The sequence below is a fragment of the Macaca mulatta genome, chromosome 3, assembly GCF_049350105.2.
Source record: "Macaca mulatta isolate MMU2019108-1 chromosome 3, T2T-MMU8v2.0, whole genome shotgun sequence".
Lineage (NCBI taxonomy): Eukaryota > Metazoa > Chordata > Mammalia > Primates > Cercopithecidae > Macaca > Macaca mulatta.
The window spans coordinates 194,665,406-194,680,790 of record NC_133408.1 but is presented as its reverse complement, the minus strand read 5'-3'; the positions used below and the strand labels follow the sequence as shown (position 1 = coordinate 194,680,790).

The 15,385-nt window shown below is 40.4% G+C and overlaps 1 protein-coding gene across 24 annotated transcripts in view; it reads left to right on the top strand.

Moving 5' to 3' along the window:
- The window catches only part of LOC114677074 (uncharacterized), a 61,199-nt gene extending 46,598 nt beyond the window's left edge, over positions 1-14,601 (top strand). For all 24 annotated transcript variants that reach the window (XR_013415742.1, XR_013415738.1, XR_013415741.1 and 21 more), the window contains 4 exons: positions 602-748; positions 1,429-2,150; positions 2,936-3,151; positions 12,043-14,601. The gene's annotated coding sequence lies outside the window, so the exon portion shown is untranslated. The remainder of the gene's footprint in view (positions 1-601; positions 749-1,428; positions 2,151-2,935; positions 3,152-12,042) is intronic.
- Positions 14,602-15,385: the final 784 nt, after the last annotated feature.

Here is a 15,385-nt window from a genome sequence, read left to right as displayed (position 1 = left end):
GTGCAAATAAAAGTTATGCTTATACTACCTGTAGTCTCTTAAGTATGTGATAACAAGATGCCACTCCAATGTCTCCGGACATTGGAGTCTGTGTCCAGCAAGGCCGTGGAAGTCAGACCTAGGACAGGAAGTAAGGTGTGCAGTGTTGGTAAATATCTATGCCTGAAATGGATATTTAAGTCTATGAACTGCTTTATTTATATTCTCAACTCTAATATTTAATGTTTGCACTATTGTTGTTTCTCCGAAATTCTGTAATTCACTTTGTATTTCCCTCTGACTCAAAAGTTGATTAATAAGGAATCATACAATGTATAGGTCGAGGCCCTTTTAGTTTTGTGACTTTCTTGTCAATTTCTAGTTTCATTGCATTGTGATTAGAAAATGTTTTCTGCATTATCTCTCCACTTTAGAATTAATGGAAGTTATTTGTGTGGTTTATTATTTAGTTAATTTTGCAAGTGTCCCATGGTCACTTGGAAAGACAATATAGTCTATATTTTTAGGATTTAAAGTTTAGCATATATCCCTCAGGCATACTAAATTGATCATGTCATTTTTGTCTTTTATATTGTTACTCCCTTTTGTACATTTGCTCCAGTCTGGACTGAGAGAATTTGCATTTTTCTATAACTGACCACTTGTGCCAGCCAAGATGGAATAAGTGCACTGCTGTCTACTGTCCCACTGGAAATGCTGAAAACTTGGGGGGGGAACATAAGGAACAACTCCCTGAGCCCTCTAAAAAGTAAGTAATGACAAAAGGATTGGCAACTAATGTCAAAACTTGATAATAACCCCAAATGGGGGTGAGTTTTGCCTTTTCCCTCTTTCTTTGTCTGTTATCTCTGACCTGAGGGTGGGTTGAATCTCAGAACTGTGCAGTGGGCCCAGAAGACAAAAATCTGGGATAAAACCTCTCTTTCCAGCCAAAGGACCAGGAAAAGGGACCCCTGCATGCCAGGGAGTGTGGGGGAAGTTTTCACTACCCCTTTTTTTTCCTCTCTTGATCCTGACCCAAGGGCAGCTCCACCTGTGGAGCTGTACCACTGTGCTGCTGGTCCTGGTGTTGGAAGCCCTGAAACTTTGATGAAAGACCCAACTCTCCAACCAGAGGAACTGGAAAAGGAGTGGGGTGAATCCCTGTTTATTTCTTCCTCTTTACTGTTGCCACTTGGCTCCAAAGATGGCCCCAGTCATGTGGAACTACATAATAGCACAAATAATTAAAAAGCTAAGAAAAACCTGATGTTCCAGACAGAAAAAACTGGAAAAAGGGCTCATTGTTTTAAAGATGTGGGGATAATCCCTGTTAATTTTTTTTGTCCTTTCTTTTGCCACTGTATTCCTAAGGTAGTCCTAGTCATGCAGAGTTGCATGGCAGTGCAGGAAGCTAAATCTTGGAGATAACACTATCTTTCTGTCCAGAAGAACCAGGAAAGGAGGCCCCTGAATGCCAAAAATTGTGAGAGATATCCTGGAAATTGCCAGTGAACTTGAAGGTTAATCAATAGGAATTACACAGCCTGCAGATTGAGAGAAAAATGAAATAAAAAAAAACAAAAACAGAGCCTCAGGCACCTGTGAAACAATATCAAAAAGTCTAATACTCTTATTTTTGGAGTCTCGGAAGAAGAGGAGGAGGATACTGGTGCAGAAAAATATTGAAGAAATAATGGTTGTAAACTTCCCAGACTTGATGAAAAACATATATGTATAAGTTCAAGAGGTTAACAAACTCTAAACAAGATAAACTTTAAAAAATGCATTGTAAATGAAAATCAAAGGTAAAGGAAAGACAATTAAAAGCAACCAGATTAAAACAGTATACTATGTATCAGAGAACAGTACTTTGGATAATTGCAAATTTCTCATCATAAATTATGGAAGCAGGAAGATGGTGGAACAACATCTGTAAATTACTGAAAGAAAATGATTGTCAACCCAGAATTCTATATCTAGCAAAAATATCTTAGAAATGACAGTGAAATAAAGACATACTCAGATTAAGGGAAAGTAAGAGAATGTGTCACTAACAGACCTACAAAAGAAATGCTTAGCCAAGTTCTTCAGGAAGAAGGAAAAGTGATCTGGAGGAACACTTGGAACTTCATGAATGACATTAGAGCAACAGAAATGGTAAATATCAGGTAAATATAATGAATTCTTTTTCTCTTCTTAAAATATTTAAACTGTATCTGACTGTTGAAAGCAAATATTGTAACATTTTCTGGGTATAATTATTATTTAGATGCGGTACATATGACAACTACAACATAAAGAGGGGAGGATAAATGAACCAATAGAGTTGTAAGCCTTCTATAGTTTACTTGAAATGGTAACATATTAATTCTAAGTGGACTATAAAATGTTAAATGTACGTATTGTAATCCCTAGAGAAACTACTAATAAACGAATACAAAAAGATACAGCCAGAAAGGACAACGGATTATTTAAAATGGAATAAAAAATATATTCAAATAACCCAAGGAAGGCAGGACCATGAGAAGAGGGTAACACAAAGCAAAAGAAATGAACAAAATCTCCTGTAAATCATGTATTTTGCCTATTTTCTTTGTCTCCTCTGTAATTTCTGCTTTTTGAAAGCCTCTTTTACAATACTTAGTCTGTTGATATTCATGACTGCTAATTTTTTTTTTTTTTGTAAATTATGAGGCAAAATGATTCAAAGTACCCTGATGTTATTTCATTTAATGTTTTTGTTTGGCTGAAAAACTACCTTGATTCATACAAGGACTGAGACCCCTGCTTTTGCTGTGCCTGTGCTTTGAGTTTCAACCTTTTAAAATAACTATGTTTTGGGTGAATCTCTTGAACACAATCATGGAGTTTTACTTGATTCCTGATTGTACTAGGCATCCTGCAAAATGGCCCTCAATAATCCTCATCTCCTGGTCTTCACACCCTTATGTAGTCCCCCTATGATGAAGAAGAACTGGTCTGTGTGACCAACAGAGTATGACAGAATTGACGGTGTGTTGCTCCTGAGGTGAGGATATTAAAAGCACTGCAGCTTCTCCATGGAACTCTTGGTTTCTTCATTCTGGGGAGAGCAAGATGCCATGTCAATGAGGACACTCCAAAAAACCGTGGAGAGGCTCATGTGGAGAGAAAGCAACCTGCCAACCAGGTGAGTGAGCCACCTTAGAAGTGAGTCCTCCAGTCCAGTCTTTGAGAGTTGCAGGTCCGCAGGGAACTGACTGCAGCCTCAGGAGACACCTGAGCCACAGCCACCTACCAATCCCTTTTAATCCCTTCTGAGTACCTGACCCGTAGAGACTGTGAGATGCAACATAACGATTGTTGCTTCCAGCCACTAAGTTCAATGCTGGTTTGTTACACAGCAACATATATTTAACACGATAATACAATTTAGAAGTGTCTTCCATTTTAATAGGTGAGTTAAATTCTCAAACATTGGTATCTCTCTAGATTCCTCAAGTCTTTATATTTCTATATAGCTATGTCTCTATCTCTATATATAAAGAGATTCCTCAAAAAATCATATATTTAAACAGCAGTTTCCACAAATGTATATACATACATATATCCTCATATAGATAGTGTATACCGATTATCTTTTACTATATAGATTATATATATATAATCTGCTATGTGGTCTTTTCCTATAAATCTTTTAAATGTTAATTATTTTGAAATTTAAGAATGTTTGTATTGTGTTCAAGTAGCTTTCTTTAGACTTATACCACTTTGTACATTTTTCTCATTCTTTAGGCAGTATCTGTTGGTTTCCTATGTTGAGTAACAATAAAATAATTCCTCTTCTCCTCTTCCTCCCTTTTCTGCTCCTGCATAACCTAGTGTTAATTTTAATTATCTTTCTTAGTGCGTATTGCTTTTGTACAATTATATATTCTTATGTAATTCTTTTGATTGATTGGTCTGCTTTAATGGAATCTTTTGCTTTCCAGCTATGACAATGAAGAAGAGAGTGTTAATTTATGTTCCGCTGTATTTTTCCTTTTAATTTTTGTTGGCTTATGGTTTCTGCATTGTCAAAGCATGAAACATTTATATTCTGTGCTTTCACTATCACCCTCTCTATTTCTGGCTGACATATGCAATTAAATACATTCAATGTTCTTGTTGCTAATTCTTTTGCCTAAGTTTTTCCACTTTGCTCTTGGTTCTTGCTCATCCTCTAGGAGTTCCCTCATGAAAGATTTATGTGCAAAATGTTTTCTGAAGTTCCTTTTTATTCCAAACAATTTGTCTGTGACCTTTATACATCAAAGACAGTTGGACTGGATAGAGAATCATTTATTCCACTGTATCGTGCTATTGAATGTGGTCTCAAGTTCATTGAGGTGAAGAAGTCTGGTGTTAATCTGATTTTTTCCTTCATGAGTAGTTTGATCTTTTTGTCTGGATGCCTAAAGAACTTTTCCTTTCTATTTAAACTCCATTAACTTAAGACATTTCAAAATCAATTTTATTTTTTATATTTGAGGTTTACAGCATAATGCTAGAAATACATATTGTTAGTAAAATGCTTACTGTAGTGAAGCAAATGCAGGCACATTTCATTTTATTGTGTTTCACCTTTATTGTTCTTCATGGACATTTAATTTTTTACAAATTGAAGGTTTGTGACAACCCTACATTGAGTGAGTCTATCAGCACCATTTTTCCAACAACATCTGCTCACTTCATGTATCTGTCACACTTTGGTATTTCTTGCGATATTTCAAACTCTCTCATTACTCTTATAGTGACCTGTGACTGGTGATCTTTGATGTCATTATTGTAATTGTTTGGTGTCACCACAAACCATGTCTATCTAAGAGAGTGAACTTAATCAATAAATACTGTGTGTCCTGACCGCTCCACTGACCAGCTTTTCCTCCATCTCTCTCCCTCTCCTTGGTCCTCCCTATTCCTTGACACACAATAATATAGAAATTAGGCCAATTAGTTACCAAACAATGGCCTCTAAGTGTTCAGGTGAAATAAAGAGTCACATGTCTCCCACTTGCAATCAAAAGCTAGAAATGATTTTGCTTAGTGAGAAAGGCATGTCAAAAGTCAAGAGAGGTTGAAAACCAGGCCTCTTGGGCCGTCCAGTCAAGTTGCGAATGGAAACAAAAAAATTTTTGAAGGAAAGTAAAAGTGTTCCTTTTGTAACACATGAATAGTAAGAAAGTAAAACTGCCTTACTGCGGATATGGAGAAAGTTTGAGTGGTCTGGATAGAATATTAAACCAGCCACAACATTCCCTTCAGACAAAACCTAATGCAGAGCAAAGCCTCAACTTTCTTCAGTTCTATGAAGACTGAGAGAGGAGAGGAAGCTTCAGAAGAAAAGTTGGAAACTCCAGAGGTTGGTTCATAATGTTTAAGAAAAGAAGACATCTCCATATTATAATAGTATAACATGAAGCAGCAACTGCTGATGGAGAAGCTGCAGCAAGTTCTCCAGAAGATCTAAGATCATTGATGAAAGGGGCTCCACTAAACAACAGATTTTCAATGCAGACATAATAGCAAGGAAGGACATGCCATCTAGGACTTTCCTGGCTAGAGAGGAGAAGTCAATGCCTGGCTTCAAATCTTCAAAGAACAGGCTGACTCCCTTGTTAGGGGCTGATGCAGCTGGTGACTATAAGTTGAAGCTGATGCTCATTTACCATTCTGTAAATCCTAAGATTCTCAAGAATTGTGCTTTATCTACTCTGTCTGTGCTCTGTAAATGGAAAAACAAAGATGACGACAGTACATTTGTTTAGAGAACATGGTTTGCTGAATATTTTAAGCCCACTGTTGAGACCTACTGCTCAGAAAAAAGACTCCTTTCAAGATATTACCACTTATTGACAATGCACTGGTCAGCCAAGAGCTCTGCTAGAGATGTACAAGGAGATAACTGTTGTTTTCATGCTGGCTACCACAACACCCATTCTGCAGCCCATGGATCAAGAAATAATTTCAACTTTCAAGTCTTATTATTTAAAAAACACATTTTGTAAGGTTTTAGGTATCATAGATAGTAATTCCTCTGATGGATTTGGGAAAAGTAAATTGAAAACCATCTTGGGCCAGGCTTGGTGGCTCAAGCCTGTAATCCCAGCACTTTGGGAGGCTGAGACAGACGGATCACGAGGTCAGGAGATCGAGACCATCCTGGCTAACACAGTGAAACCCCATCTCTACTAAAAAATACAAAAAAACTAGCCAGGCGTGGTGGTGGACACCTGTAGTCCCAGCTACTAGGGAGGCTGAGGCAGGAGAATGGCATAAACCCGAGAGGCGGAGCTTGCAGTGAGCTGAGATCACGCCACTGCACTCCAGTCTGGGCAACAGAGCGAGACTCTGTCTCAAAAAAAAAAAAAAAAAAAGAAAACCATCTTGAAAGGATTCACCATCCTAGATGCCATTAAGAACACTCATATTCATGGGAGGAGGTCAAAATATCAACATTACTGGGAACTTGGAAGAAGTTAATTCCAACCCTTATGGATGACCTTGAGGGGTTCAAGTCTTCAGTGAGGAAGTCCTTGCAGATATAGTGGGAAGAGCAAAAGAACTAGAATTAGAAGTAGAGCCTGAAGATGTGACTGAATTGCTGCAATCTTATGATAATACTTGAATGAATGAGGAGTGACTTCTTATGGATGAGCAAAGAAAGTGGTTTATTTATTTTAATTTTTTTTTTTTTTTTTTTTTTTTTTTTTTTTTTTTTTTTTTTTTTTTTTGAGACAGCGTCTCACTCTGTCACCCAGGCTGGAGTACAGTGGTATGATCTCGGCTCACTGCAAGCTCCACCTCCCGGGTTCACACCATTCTCCTGCCTCAGCCTCCCGAGTAGCTGGGACTACAGGCGCCCGCCACCACGCCTGGCTAATTTTTTTGTATTTTTAGTAGAGACGGGGTTTCACCGTGTTAGCCAGGATGGTCTCGATCTCCTGACCTCGTGATCCACCCGCCTCAGCCTCCCAAAGTGCTGGGATTACAGGCGTGAGCCACCGCACCCTAATAGAAAGTGGTTTCTTGAGATGGAATCTACCCTGGTGAAGAGGCTGTGAATATTGTTGAAATGACAACAAATAATTTAGAATATACCATAAACTTAGCTGATAAACCAGCGACAGAGTTTGAGAGGATCGACTTCAATTTTGAAGGAAGTTCTGCTGTGGGGAAAATGCTGTCAAATGGCACTGCATGCTACAGAGAGCTCTTCGGTGATAGGAAGAGCCAATTAACATGACAGACTTCATCGTGTTATTTTAGGAAATTGCTACAGTTGCCTCAGTCGTCAGCAACCCTCACCCTGGTCAGGCAGTAGCCATCAACATCGAGTCAAAACCTTTCACCAGCAAAAAGATTGTGACTCACTGAAGGCTCAGACGATTGTTGGCACTTTTTAGTAATAAAGCATTTTTAAATTAAGTAATGTACTTTTTTTTTTTTTTTTTTTTTTTGAGGTGGAGTCTCCTTCTGTCACCCAGGCTAGAGTGCAGTGGTGCGATCTTGGCTCACTGCAACCTCCACCTCCCGGGTTCAAGCGATTCTCCTGCCTCAGCCTCCCGAGTAGCTGGGACTACAGGTGTGTGCCGCCATGCCTGGCTAATTTTTTTGTATTTTTAGTAGTGTCAGGGTTTCACCATGTTAGCCAGGATGGTCTCGATCTCCTGACCTTGTGATCTGCCTGCCTCGGCCTCCCAAAGTGCTGGGATTACAGGCGTGAGCCACCACACCTGGCCCTAAGTGATGTACTTTTAAAAGACATAATGCTAATGCACACTTAGTAGAATGCAATACAGTATAAATGTAACTTTTATTAATATATGCACTGAGAAACCAAAAAATTTGTGTGACTTGCTGTATTGTGATATTTGCTTTATTGTGGTGGTCTGGAATGAAACCATATTCCTTATGTCTGCCTGTAAACTTTTCTATCATCTCACATAGTTATTTGTGTGTGTGTGTGACAAGAACAACTAAAATCTACTTATCTAACAAAAATTCCAGTAACAATATGATTTGATTAACTCTAGTCCTCACATTGTACAAGTCCTAGACTTGTTCATCTCACGTATCCACTACTTGGTATTCTTCACTCTATTAACTTTTCTGAGTTGTGTTACTGTTGACTAACCAATTTTCTCTCATATATGCAGATTCTATTTTTTTTCTTTTCAGAAAATTTTATTTTAAAATTTTGTTCTAATATTTAAATAAGCATCAAAATGTTGGTTAAAATATTTGTCTAGGGTTTTGGTTTTCTTCTTCAGAGACTCTGATTATGTATACGTTGGCTCCCTTTTACTGTCTTTTCCAGCTATCATTTTTGTTTCTTGCTGTTTTTTATATGTATCATTTTCATCTTTTCCCTATGTATCTCTGTTTCATTTTATCCACTTCTTTCATCTCCTATAATTTAGTCATCAGTTAAAAATTGTTGTTTGATTATTTTTCTTTTTTTACTTTATTATTCCAATAGTTTTTGGGGTACACATGGTTTTTGGTAACATGGATGAACTGTATAGTGGTAAAGTCTGAGATTTTAGTGCACCTGTCACCCAAGTAGTGTATAACCAAATATGTGATTTTTTTATTCCTCCCTCCCCACCCTCTCTCCCTCTTCTGAGTCTCCAAAATCCATTACATCACTCTGTATGCCTTCGCATACCCGTATCTTAGCTCCCAATTATGAGTGAGAATATACAGTTTTTTGTGTTCTTTTCCTGAGTTACTTCACTTAGAATAATGGCCTACAGCTCCATCCAATTTGCTGCAAAATATACTATTTTGTTCTTTTTTATGACTGAATAGTATTCCATGGTGAATGTATAACACATTTTCTTTATCCACTCATTGGTCAATGGACGCTTACGTTGGTTCCATAGCTTCGCAATGGTGAATTGTGCTGCAAATAGTCATGCAGGTATCTTTTACATATATTTTTCTTAAAAATATATTTTTTCTTATTTTTCTTGGGGTAGATACCCAGTAGTGGGATTGCTGGGAAAAAAATGATAGTTCTGTTTTTAGTTCTTTAAGAAATCTCCATAATGTTTTCTTTGAGGTTGTACTAATTTATATTTCTACTAGCAGTATATGATCATTTCACCACATCTGCTCCAATATCTGTTGTTTTTTGACTTTTTAATAAAGGCCATTCTTGCAGAAGTAAGGTGGTATCTCATTGTGGTTTTAATTTACATTTCCCTGATGAGCATTTTTTCATGAGTTTTTGGCTATTTGTGTATCTTCTTTTGAAAAATGTCTGTTCATGCCTTTTGCCCACTTTTTAAGGAGATTATTTGCTTTTTTCTTTCTGATTTGTTTGAGTGCCTTGTAGGTTCTGGATATTAGTCATTTGTCAGATGCATAGGTTGGAAATATTTTCTCCCATTCTGTGGGTTGCCTGTTTTCTCTGATGATTATTTCTTTTGCTGCACAGAAGCTTTTCAGTTTAATTAGGTCCCATTTACTTATTTTTGTTTTAGTTGCATTTGACTTTGGGGTCTTCATCATGAATTCTTTGCCCAGGCCAATGTCCAGAAAAGTTAAAAGTTTTTCCTTGGTTATCTTCTAGAATTTTTATGGTTTCAGGTCTTGGATTTAAGTCTTTGTTCCATCTTTAGTTGATTTTTGTAATAAGGTAAGAGATAGGGAACTTGTTTCATTCTTCTATATGTGGCTTGCCAATTATCCCAGCACCGTTTATTAAATAGAATGTCATTTTCTCAATTTATATTTTTGTATGCATTGTCAAAGATCAGTTGGTTGTAGGTGTTGGGTTTTATTTACAGGTTCTCTATTCTGTTCCATTGGTCTATGTGTCTACTTTTATACCAGCATCATGCTGTTTTGGTAATGATAGCTTTGTAGCATAATTTGAAGTCTGATAATGTGATGCCTCTAGATTTGTTCTTTTTGCTTAGGATTGCTTTGGCTACTTGTGCTCTTTGTTAGTTCTATATAAATTTTAGAATTGTTTTTCCTAATTCCGTGAGAAATGATGTTGGTTTTTGATAGACATTGCACTGATTTTGTAGATTGCTTTGGGCAATATGGTCATTTTCATGATGTTGATTTTCATTATTTTTCTTTTTCTACCAGTTTCTTTCTGGTATAATTCCTGTTGTCTCACTATCTCTTTGTATATTTGTCTCTGAATTTGTACATTTCTGCTTGTCTCTTACTTCATTCCTTATTTTGTATCAATAATTTTTAAAAACTCGTGTAGGAATATTGGGTTACCATTCTCATCTAGTTTGTGTTATCACTTTTTATGTTGAGTTTTTGTTATTTGTAAGAAAAAAATGCTGCTTTATCATCTTTTTTTCTTATAATGTCTTAGAAAAGATGCTCTGTACTTTCTAGTTTTTAAATTCATATTTGAAAGAGGTGGATTTTCCTAGATTGGAAGGAGTAGTTTCCTGTGAGGTAGGAAGTGCCATGGTGGCTTACTGAAGCCACACCTCCTGGACTCCTGCTTCTCTTCCATAACGTTGGTCTCCATGGTTTCCATGAGGGGAGCTTTGAAGATTCAAAACTAAGCTGCCACCGTATTCCCAGGAGAACAAGAGTCCTGTTTATTAAATCTGAAGGTCCCTCTGCATTCCCTTGGGTCTTCCACTTCTTTTTGCATAAAGCATGACAGACAGGTATGGCTGAGCCTTGCCATGGCCTCTGCCCCATCCCTAGCCCATCTTGCTCTCTTTCTAGTTAAAGATTTCTATTTTCTTAAATCAAATTGGAACTTCTCAGGGTTCTCCAAGGGGTTTTTGCTCCAACACCATGACAAGTGGTGGGGGAATGTGCCTTTGGTCATGGATGTCAGCTCTTGCTGGGTGCTCCTGAGTCTCTGGTCACTGGCGCTGCTCTCCTGGGCCTTGCCCGGGGTCCATCTCTAGCAAGGCTGGCTGCTGTCATTGAGCATATGTTCTTGTCCCTGACGGCTCACAGGTGTCTTTTTTCCCCCCTGGAAGATCCCCTTTGCTTTCTGGACCCTGATTACTCTCCAGTTATTCCCCTGTCCATGCACACCTACGACAAGACTCTCATTTGTGAAAGCCAGGAAGGGCAGTTAACTGGCCCGCCACAGACATCCTCTTGGGCAAGCCAGCATGACGCCTGGCTGTGTGCTGGAACTGGAAACATAAAAGGGGAGAAAAAAACTATAAACTAACAGCAAAAATGGTTTTGTCACGTTCTTCTATTTATGTTCAGATTGTGTGTTTCAGTTTACAGATAGCTAATATACATTATTAAATAATGTAAAAACATAACTGCATTATTTATTTAAAGTCTGTCATGCTCATCAAGTGGTTTAATCTTCATTCTAAGGATGGGGAAATGGTTTTGGAAAAGTCAGTTAGTTGCCTCCTGCATCCTCCAATACTGGAGAAAAGATCAGACGCCGCCTGTAGAAATCCAGAGTTGATAAAAGCTGCCCAGAGACAACACTGATATCAAAGGCAGCCAACAGGAAGTCACCACCCTTCGTGAGAAATCAGAGCTACCCAGGCGAAAGAGAGAAGGAACATTCTAGACAAAGGTGCAGCTCCAGATGTGAGAATTCAAAGAGCGAAAGAACAACCAACCAAAAAACAAACAAAGAAACAAACGAAAAACAAATGAAAACCAGTGCACAGTGTTGTCTTTAATAGTAAGAAGCTGGAAACTAAATGTTAGAGAAGTCATTGACCACATTCATTATTGTTCAGTCATAGGATGGAATTCTATGCAGTATTTAACACAATGCTCTAAGAAAAATGTGGATCACATTGAAAAAGATCATACACATTACATTGTCACATCCTAAAGCATTTATGATTATATGCAGTATGATTCCAAGTAAGTGAATGCCTTATATGTGGAAAGAGAGAAAGAAAGAAAGAGGCGGCGGCAGAGGAGGCAAGGGATGCAAAATCATGTGAAAAGTCACTTTACAAGGTGACTTTATCCTTTTAAATTTTTGATTGTATGTGCTTTTCTAAATGACTAAAAAGTAAATGTAAACTTATGCTCCTTCAATGTCTCATTCACTAGGATTTAAGGCAGGGATTTCCCTTGGAACCACAGCAGAGCCTCAGGTGTGGACCTTGCTGACGTCTTCCTACATGAGCAGAGTCTGCGGCTTGGAAAGCGTGGCCCCTCCTGCAGGTCCCAGGGCTGGCGACATCCTCCAGGAGTTGACGGCAGGCAGTACACACAGGTGCCAGGCTGAGCACCAGGGAGTGATGCTCCAAACGCCCGCACAACCTCTCCTGGGACTCTGGCCACAAAGAGAAAAACGTGGAATTTGGAACAAAAACCCAGTTTCCAAACCCAGCTCTGCTGTTGCTTTATTCTCTTGGGAAGTCAGCAGGCTTCCCTGAGCCCCATCTATAAAGTGGGCCTAATAATATCTACCACTTCCTGTCTTAGATGTTACGCTTGATCCAACAAGCAAATGTACATGAAAGTGCTTTGTCAATCCCTATAGCAGACCCAATGTGATTGTTATCTCAATGTAGCTAAGTCTACAGTTCTCCTTTGGTCTTTCCACTAAATTGGCAGCTTTATGGGGTGACTAAGTCTCTGTCATGAGAGCTTTGTTGAGGGAGGCCTTGTGTGTTCTGCACCCAAATGCAGACCTTCACATTTGTCCCTGTAAATTAATACCGTGGTCATAGCCTACTTTAAGTGTCTCTCCAAGCTTTGTTCAGTTTGAAAATGTCATTAATTTTGCCACCAAATTTTTGCCTGGGTTATTCATAAAATGTTGGCCCCTTCTGGGTCCAGGACAGAGTTCTCCTTGAGCCTCAGGTTAGCCATGGCTAACCTGAGATGATTATTCTGCTTGGGCCACAACCGTGTAACCAATTTCAAGTCAGTGCCGTTGCTTCTGGGGTCTTCCTCGCTGCCCCGCCCGCCTGTCTTGGTTCCTTTTTCTGCTTTACTCCTGTGGTTGTGACACTCACCAAGTGTGTGACGTGGAGGCTGATTGAGGTTTCTATTTTGCATCATCTTCAACTGCAAAATGGGGACTGATCCTGGCATCTGTTTCACATCAGCCAGTGGATTACCATGTTCATGACAGGTAAAGCCCCTATGCCAGGCTTCCTCAGCCTCTGCCCCATTAACACTTTGGGCCCGGTGATTCTCTGTGGCAGGGGCTGTCCTGCACCTTGCAGGAAGTTTAGTAGCATCCCTGGTCTCCATTCATTCACTGATGCCAGCAGCACCCTCTACACCCCTCCCCAGCTGAGAAAATCCAAACTGTCCCCAGACATGGCCAAGCTTGTCCAGGGGGACGAGACCTCCCTGGATGAGAAGCACTGACCTGGACAGCAAAGCACAGGTTTGTGCTGTGTGTGTGTTCGCTGCCGCCTGCGTGTCCCAGCTCTGTCCTGACGGCATGGAACACGGAGGTGTATCCTCCTCCCGGAGTTCTCAGGATGATTAGGACGCCCCACGTTCCCAGGCTTTCTGCGAGGCTGTCATGACTGCACAAACATCCTGCAAAGTTGCAGGTTTCAGCCCCCGCAGCACCCCGATCCATTGCCCCTCGGACCCTGCTCAGGGGCAATCCCACCCCTAATGAGGGCAGAGGAGGTGGAGGAGGCACTGGATATAAAGCTGCTGTGTAACACACAAAGCACTGTTCAGAAATCAGTGTTACTATCTCACCCTGGATGGCACAGAGTGGATTTAGGAGTAAAGACAAATTGCTTGGCTCTTACGACTCTGACCTCTGGATCATATTTGCTTCCCTGTGAACAATGCAGATTGTCCTCCTGCAAGCTGTTTACAGCTGAGAATAAGCAGAGGGCAAAGCAGCCTCCTTCAACCACGGCTGCTGCATCCTTAACCAATGTTAGCACCTTCCTCACAGAGCGCTGAGAAAGAAATTAGGCACTGGTTAAATTGTAAAGCACTGAACAAAGTATAGGCTGGTATACTGATAATGAGGCACAACTCTGTAGCTCTGGGGTTAGTTCTCAAAAAGCACCTTCAAACTTTCTGATTAATAATAGCACTGCCCCACTAAGAACTTAGCCTCCTTACCAGATGCACACTGGAGAAATTGTGTTCAAAGGATTCACTATCGTTTGTTGGCTATGCCATGCATTATAGATCATGCCCCAACTGGTTTTAATATGACCTTATTTGCCTCTCCAAATTCTTTATAAATAAAGGATGATGCAGTTAAAAGAAGGAGTAACAATGAACCGTGCATCAGATGTGGGGTGAACAAGCAGGCCCAGGCCCCACTATGGGGTGATTCAACTCAAGAGAGTGGGAGGAGGATGGAAGGAAACAGGGAATGTGGCTTCTGCACCATCCCCTCCACAGCTCAGTGTCTGCCCCCATGCCATTCTAGTTTTGCAATTTCACCTGCATGAGTCTGTCTCTTTGTGTGATTTTGAAGCTGTTCTGTGGATACTATCATTGCAGTATCTTCTTTCATTTCCCTCTCCGGAAATTAATAAGATTTGCTTCTTAAAAATAAACCTGAAAGAGTGAGACGAGATTGCGCCACTGCACTCCAGCTTGGGCGTCAGAGCGAGACTTCGTCTCAAAAAGAAAAAATAAAAATAAAAAACCTGAAAGAAAGCAATTTTACATATGTGTTAAGTTACGCTCTAGATTTAGAGCTTGTTCCACACATTCCTGTTCTGAAAGGGTCCGGGGCACTGAAAACTCTTGGTTGTAGGGTTGAGGGTGTGGAGAAGGGACCTGCTGAGCTCTGAGGATGGTCTGTGGTTGGAAACCGGGGTCAGTGCTCACAGAAGCAGCCCCACATACCCCGTCCAGGTGGGTGCTTTGGCACCTTCTCCTGGGGAGAATGGGCTCCTTCCCCTCCCCTGGTGTTGGGGCTGGCCCTGAAGCTTGCTCAGGGGTGGGAGGGATGACGCTGGGTAACTTCCTCTTCAAATGCCTGGAGCTCCTGCTTTCCTGTCCTGGGAAGTGTCCTCTTGGAGGCCAGCACCTTTGTGAAGTCTGACTGCTGGGACCACCATGCTGGGAGGCAGCCCAAGGGCAACGCAGAGATGTGGGGGAGGGGGGATGTGTGTCCAGTTGCCCTGCGGTTCCACCCATCTCAGCTTAGGCATGTGAGGGAAGGTATTCGCATCCTGGGGTGGCTGCAACAAATCACCATAAACTAGGTGGCTGAGAACAACAGGAATATCTCCTCTTGCTGTTCTGCAGTCCCGAGGTCTGGAATCAAGGTGCCAGCAGGTCCCACTCCCTCCAGAGGCCCTGGAGAGAATCTGTCTTTGTCTCCTGGTGGCTGCTGAGATTCCTTGGTTTGTGGCTGCATCCCCCAGTCTCTGCCTCCATCTTCAAGAACCTTGTCTGTCCTCTGTGGTGCTTCTGATCTCCCTCTGTCTCCTGTCTTATGGGG